This window comes from Mandrillus leucophaeus, unplaced genomic scaffold (genome assembly GCF_000951045.1).
Source record: "Mandrillus leucophaeus isolate KB7577 unplaced genomic scaffold, Mleu.le_1.0 Scaffold351, whole genome shotgun sequence".
Lineage (NCBI taxonomy): Eukaryota > Metazoa > Chordata > Mammalia > Primates > Cercopithecidae > Mandrillus > Mandrillus leucophaeus.
Window position 1 is genome coordinate 980,061 of NW_012103710.1, and position 7,712 is coordinate 987,772.

The window sequence follows — 7,712 nt, forward strand, 5'->3', positions numbered from 1 at the left end:
TATAATGAATAATTGCAAGTGTTTCAAGAAGGTAGATAAAGAGCACTATGAGCTGAAACAAGCGGAGAATAGAAAGAGTAAATATTTGGAAGGAGTTAAAAAAAAGTTATTTGAGGGATAATAAGTCAACAAGTGTGATGTGAAGTTTCTCTGATGGAAATGGCAAAGGTAACATCGTGAAGATAAGTTTAAAACAGATCTTACTTTCAATGCCAGGTTAATATAGTTGTACTTTATGTTATAAACGAAGATGAAGCATTTTGAATAAATAGGAGCATAGAAAAATCAGCAGTGTTGTAGAATAAATGATATGGAATATGTATACAGTACAGTTTTTAAATTACATATTTAAACAATGTATTCTTACAATGTGTCATCATGCAAACATACATACACAAATACATATTCTCTACATCTTTCAAAATAATTATTTGACTACATTATTTTTTCATAAAGATGCTGGATATGTTACCTCTTAAAAGGCTAATCAAGCTGTTTTTGTAATTATATTTTTCTTCTAACATTATTCCCAAGATATGATATAGAACAGAACATAGATAATTCTATATTACCTAGATTCAAAACCTTCTTAAAATAGTGAAAGAAAAGTAAAAGAAACAAGAAGTCAGACATGAAAACTAAAGACTGAGGAGTTTATAAGATTGTGTTAGGAAGCATGGAATGAGTCTGCTGTAGAATGAGACATCCGAGTATATTCGACTGATGAAATACAAATAAAAATGAGCTCTGCTTCAATGGAGTGTACTCAACATAAGGAATTTTTATCCCTTAGAGATACTTGTGAAACTAATCTCAGGAAATGATTAGAATTCATGCATGAGAAATTTATAATTTAATTGGAAATTCATACTTAATATGTGCCAAAGATTTTGGTATGTGCTAGATAATCAAGCTTACGAAACATGATCTCTTATTCAATTTTCTGTTGCTATAACAGAACACCATATATTGAGTAATTTATTTAAAAATGAGATATATTGGCTCATGGTTCTGGAGGCCGAGAAGTCCAAGATCAAGGGGCCACCCCTGGTGAGGTCAAAACATTTTGTGGAAGGTCTCACACAGAGAATACACACACAATAAAGAAAATTGGGCTGAATTCATTTTTTACCAGGAGCCTACTCCCAAGATAATGGCATTAGTGCATTCATGAGGGCTCTACCCTCATGACCTAATCACATTTTAAGGGTCCTATCTCTTAACACCATAATGATAGCAATTAAATTTCGAAAAGAGTTTTGGAGGAGACATTTAAACCACAGTGCATGGTCTTCACTTATAGATGTCTTAAAATTTATAAGATAAATAGATGTTTAAGTACACTACTTATTATTAGCAGCACTTACTGTTAAAACTTCACCTTTGTCACTGTCAAAGATAAAATATTGAATAGATGAGAGTCTCTCAAAATGATTTTTTCCCCTATTTTATTAGACTGAGCAATGTCAATGTCAATGTTTTTCCCATTATGACATTTTAAAAATGTAATTTATGTTTTCAAAAAAGGAATGCTTTTTTTCTTCCTTCTGTAAGCTTGAATGATAGTTATTATCTGCACTGCTTACTTAATGATGATTACCTGATGCCTTTCGCTCAGTCATTTAACAAATATTTGGAGCATTTATTATGACCCAGGCACTATGCTGAGCACCTTTTTATATTTCTGGTTACATTTTTATGACTATAAATTGATAGCAATATTCAACCCTTAACTAAAATTTAAACTCTGCCAGATGAAAGAAAAACTATATATGTATTACCCACTTGTACTATGATTTATTGTATCTAACACCCGCATATATGTGCTCTTTAAGTGTAGTATAACATCTGGCATCAAGCTGCTGTGATTCAAATTTTGGGTCCACAACTCACTAGCTATGTGATTTTGAGCAAGTTATTTCACCTGAGCCTAATTTTGTAGTCTGCCAAATTAGAATAATAAAGTATATATCTCTTATACATTTATAACGACTGATGATACATGGCATAGTGTTCAGTGCATAATTGGTGCTTAATAAATGTCAGTTATAGGTAGTAAAGTAGGAAGATATTTTTAAAGTTTTTAACCTAACATGGACCCTTACATTCAGAATATACTAGAAATGAAGGTATCCTTGATAAACCCAGTGATCAACAGAAATGCTAGGAAAAAAACGGGCAGGTCCTGGGGCCTTTTGGGAACTTATTTTCTTATCTGTAAAGATTTATAAAGTACATGAAATTTTTTCTTAAATCTATTCAAATATTACTTTTATAAAGTTTTTCACTGAAGCAGAGTACCCACAGAGTACTGCGGCCTCTAGTCATGAAACATAGTATCAATCTGACATACAGAGTGCAAAAGTTATATGATGATTTAGGTGCCCGTTTCCTTTGAGCACCCATTGCCCATCTCATTAAGGTGACGAGGCTTGGTTAAATAAAACTTATGGAAGAATGAGATACACCAAAAATAAGCTATCATTTATTACTGAAAGCAAAATATTGAATTACCGTAAAAGAGATAGGTTACCCTCTCATAAACAATGAGATGTTATTCATTCAAGACACACTTGTTAATACAATGCTTTCATCATAGCGATTCAGGAAAAAGTAACTGCCAAATATTTTCTCAAATGCTTTAAGAAAATAAAAACAAACTCTTTGGAGGGCAGATGTTGGCTGGTTGGTGCCTGTTCTTCTCTCTTTTCCCTTCGTCTCTGGCCATAAATCACACAGAGCCCAATATTTAACTTTACAAGTGTTTGTCTTTTAACATTTTACTATGAAGAAAAAATGAAATTTCTTAAACCCCTATAGTCTGTAGGAGTCTTTTTCCTAATGAAATGTATTTGAGTCATTTGTGCAAAATACATCTCAGTGTCCTCACAAATAGTAAAGGACAGTAACAGTGTTATCTGGATCTCATTTCCACTGCTCTTCCTAGCTTAATTGCAAATTCCATCATCCTTTCCAATTTGATTGTCTCTATCAAATATTTTTGAATCTGAATCTGTGCCTTGGAGGGAAACCTTGCTTCATGGCCTCAATATAATTATCAGCAGCCATCTATGAAGCACAGCATGTATTGTATAAATATTTGGACTGATCATCTATTGTTCCAGGAACTTTAAAAATGGTATTGCTTCACACATGATTTGCCCTCTAAAAATATCAACAGACACTATTAACTTGACAAGAGAGGAAAAGAAAAAGAAATAATTAGATACGGATGAGTAAAAGGGAGTGGTACTCAGTGCTTAAAAGGCAATTTTGGACCATCACTATTTACAGGAAAATAGAAAGGGTCAGAAGCAATGGAAATCTCATAATTCAATATTCAAGGAAATAAAGCAACAGGACAGAAAAGCGCTGTGATGATTCATCTTCTCTGGACATTTTTGGTTCCCTTTCTTCAAAGCTTATGGAGAGTAAAAGAAGTAATTTCAGTAAGAATAAATGAAATGAAGCATGTTAGTTAAACTTTTCCATTGGCAAAAAAGACACAAATTAGGAGTGAGACCTTGAATGAGATGCTTTACCTTCTTCGCTTCAGTTTTCTTAACTGCAGGATGAGTGTATTGACTAGACGGTGGTCATTATCTATGCCAGCTCTAATTTCTATGATTTGTAAATGCATGGCTGATTTGGCTGTCATGAGAATTTAGTCATCCAAACAACAGATTAAATTAGCTATAGCAATTTTCCTAAATCTGTGAAGCTATTATGTTGACTTTTTTCTTTCTTTTTTAAATTTTTTTCAATTTGAGAGTAGGTACTGTTTATTAACTGACCAGCTTAGAAAAATAATCAAGGTAGACACCTTAGCTCATTCTTCTAATAAGCCTGTTGATCTGGTCTTCCCTGTTGCCAGCATCTCCACCTTCTACAAAATGGGTGGTCTTTTTCTTCATTCCACCTCGTGGAGAAGATAATTTGAAGGGCCACAGGAAGTTATTTGCCTCTTTGAAGCGTTTCCAACAGTATAAATCTCATAATCATATCCTCCATGCAGATGATGCCATATTTACCAAGAGATCGAGCAATCAAAGCATTATCTGTCAAAGCAATTCGCTTCTTATTGATTTTGCCATAACCAGGCTTGTAGATTAGCTCATTTACTGACTTCAGATTGGGGTACCCCCATGCAATATATGACTCTACAATCCTCAGCATGTTAATCGAAGCCTTGTTGAGCTTCACAGAGGTTCCACTGAAGATCTGACGAAGGCAAAGAAGCTACAATACCTTTCGGACCTTTGGGCTCATGCCATTGATACCTCTGATTCTGATGACAAACGCCAATTTGGGTTCAGCAGGTACATAGAAGTTGCCAGCTTTTCTTGCCATCCTTGCCATTCGAATTTCAGTTCTGTACATCTGCCTATAGTCCGTGCGATAGTGCTTTGCTTTTTCATAGATAAGCTTCCTCCTTGCCTTTCGAAGCATCTTTTGGGCAAACCTCTTTCTCAGGCGCTTGATCTTCAGCTCTGCGAAATTCCTTCGCTTTTTCTTAAGGGTTTCTGGCACAGGAGGAAACTTCTTCTTCTTCTCTTCTACACCGTCCATGGTTCCAGTCGTAAAAAGGGCAACTTTTTTCTTAAACTGATTTGACTTTTCTATTAATTGAAGATAATGTACATGTAAAAAAGGGGAAACTAGTTTATTTTCAGAGACCTGGGTTAAAAAAATTCCCAAAAGAACCAATCAATAATAAATGATATGAATACATGATGGAGTGAGATTCAGTGTTTGAAATATAACTTTGAAGACATCAGTGTTTACATGAAAGAGAATTTGTCATAAGCAAAAGGGGATACATGATTATAAAAATCAACTTTTTCTTTTTATCAAAACAAATTTCAAATAGCATCAACCAAAACTGTATATCTGAGAGTGAAAGGGAGGAAACCAGGGGAATTAATCAGAAAATCAGAACATAGTATAAGTTCAAAAATATGAATGAATATTAGGTTTATCTACTATTAAGATGAAATAGGTTTGGGAGGATGAGGGTGGAGGATCCCTTGAGGCCAGGAGCTCAAGACCAGTCTGAGTAGGTTGGCGAGATATTGTCTCTACAAAAAATAAAAATATTAGCTAGATGTGGTAACATATGCCTGTGGTCTCAGCTACACGAGATGCTGACGCAGGAGGATTCCTTGAGCCCAGGAATTGGAGGAAGCAGTGAGCTATGATAACCCTGCTGCATTCTAGTCTGGGCAACAAGGCAAGACCCTGTCTCAATTAAAAAGGAAGAAGAAAAGAAAGAAAAGAAGGAAAGAAGAGAAAGAAAAGAAAGAGAAAAAGAGAAGAAACAGAAAGAAAGAGACAAAAAAGAAAGAAAGAAAGAAAGAAAGAAAGAAAGAAAGAAAGAAAGAAAGAAAGAAAGAAAGAAAGAAAAAGAGAGAAAAAGAGAAAGAAAAAGAAAGAAAGAAAAGAAGAGAAAAGAAAAGAAAAAAGAAAGGTTTTTGTTCTTGGCCTGAGCATGTCCTTATGCAAAAATAGAATTCTTGAGGTTACCATAGATGCTTCTTCATTCTTAATGCTTCCCCACTCTTATGACTCATCAGCAATCAATAAATCAATAAGAAATACATTTTTCGGCCGGGCACGGGTGGCTCATGCCTGTAATCCCAGCACTCTGGGAGGCTGAGGGGGGTGGATCACAGGGTCAAGAGATCAAGACCATCCTGGCTAACACAGTGAAACCCAGTCTCTACTAAAAATACAAAAAAAATAGCCAGAAGTGGTGGCGGGCGCCTGTAGTCCCAGCTACTCAGGAGGCTGAGGCAGGAGGATGGCGTGAACCTGGGAGGCAGAGCCTGCAGTGAGCCGAGATTGCGCCACTGCACTCCAGCCTGGGTGACAGAGTGAGACTCCGACTCAAGAAAAAAAAAAAAAAAAAAAAGAAAAGGAATACATTATTCATTTTTAATACCCACTGCTACCTCTCCTCCAATGAAGGCCTCTTTGAGGAAGCTCCATTGCCTCAGCCTCAGACTGCTTATCTTCTACTCTATAAAGAAATATTTACATAACTTCAATCCCAAAACCCCACCTAGGAAAACTGAACAAGTGGAAATGGTTGACTTAAATTCATGCTTATTGACTTTTTTTTTTTTTTACAATTCAAACATAGAATGGGGTTGTAGATGAGACAAGTATCAAAATTTGATTTGGTTAGGTTGAACTGTGGTTTACCCACCAACAAACAAGACACTGACCCTGACCAAGGAGCTCACAGTCTATGACATTTATGGAGACAAACTATAAATACATAAAACGTTTTAAAAGTAGTCATTCAAGTGTAATAAATGGATGCTTAATAACTACACACACCCAGACACACACATACACACACACGCGCACGCACACACACACACACAGAGTTATTTATCTCATTGCTTTTTGTGTTATTTATTAAGAACTGTTGTCATCAGCTAACAAGCTGGAAAAAAAAAACAAATTTAACACAAAATTTGTATATTACATAAAAAGTTCGAACAAATCAGTAAGAGAAACCATTCCTCTCTGTCAGCTTATAATTACACTACAAATTTATTATGCTCTATCCTTTTTGGTATTATATTTCTAAAGCTAACATCCCTCGATTTTTCCATATATTCCTGCACATGAAGCTCTCTTCTTTTTGTATGGCCTATTATCATGGCAAAATTTCGTATTAGGTTGGATTTCCAATCTACACCAACATAAAGATATCATTTCCTAATGTCAATATTAAATTAAGTGGACAATGTATCAACTTTTGCTTATAATGCCTACAAAGGCTTGATTTTTGCTTACTGAGAACATGCTTTTCAATAATAAAATATATATTTATGTAAATGATATATATTTACTAAAATATTCTTTCAGTTTTTATGAGAAAAGAAGGAAGAAAGACTTCAGAGAGAAGAAAAACTAATTAGAAAAGGATCTAAAGTCAAAGTGAAGAAGAAAATAGTAGCCTGTGTATATTCCACATAGCTATTTTTAGCTCCTTGAAAAAAAAATTCCTTAAATTATAGTTTCTAACACTGTATTTTATAACTGTAATCTTTTCCAGGATAAAAGCTCATCTTCTTTAGGTCTAATAAGCTTATTCTAAGGCTATCGTCCTGGAATTGAGAATTAAATGTAGCTTGAGTAGGTAAGCAATATGGTTTTCTTATCTCATAACAGAAGAAATGATATGATTTTAACTCATAATATCTGTCTCATAATGAACAGTAACTTAGAGAGTCATAGTGACAGCTGAAATAATGTTTCTGGATCCTTCATCATCTCTTCTGTGGAATGGTAAATAAATGTGCCTAAAAGAAAAGAGTTGTCGGGCATTGTTAACAGTTTTAATTTTATATCTATCTCTCTATATCTTTTTATCTATCCTACAAAGTATTTTATCAAATATGTTGTTCCTTTCCCAAATGAATGTATGCTCTCATATTTATCAGTTTATCATTTTTCTAAACTTCTTGATTTTGAAGTGGTTCTCCCATCAAAGAATCTTAGAAGTCATCCAAGTTGATATTTTATCCAGCATAATAATCCTATTATTCAGTTTTTACCCTGATTTCTGTCTTTTTCTTTCTCTTTTCTTTCTTTTCTTTTTTTTTTTTAGGCAGAGTTTCCCTCTGTTACCCAGGCTGGAGTGCAGTGGCGCGATCTTGGCTCACTGCAGCCTCTGCCTTCTGGGTTCAAGCAATTCT

The 7,712-nt window shown here is 34.6% G+C and overlaps 1 pseudogene across 1 annotated transcript; it reads right to left on the reverse strand.

Moving 5' to 3' along the window:
* Positions 1 to 3,754: 3,754 nt before the first annotated feature.
* On the reverse strand, positions 3,755 to 4,573 carry LOC105546251 (annotated as a pseudogene). The gene has a single exon (XR_001007064.1). The product of XR_001007064.1 is annotated as a 60S ribosomal protein L7 pseudogene (transcript).
* Between the last annotated feature and the right edge of the window lie 3,139 nt (positions 4,574 to 7,712).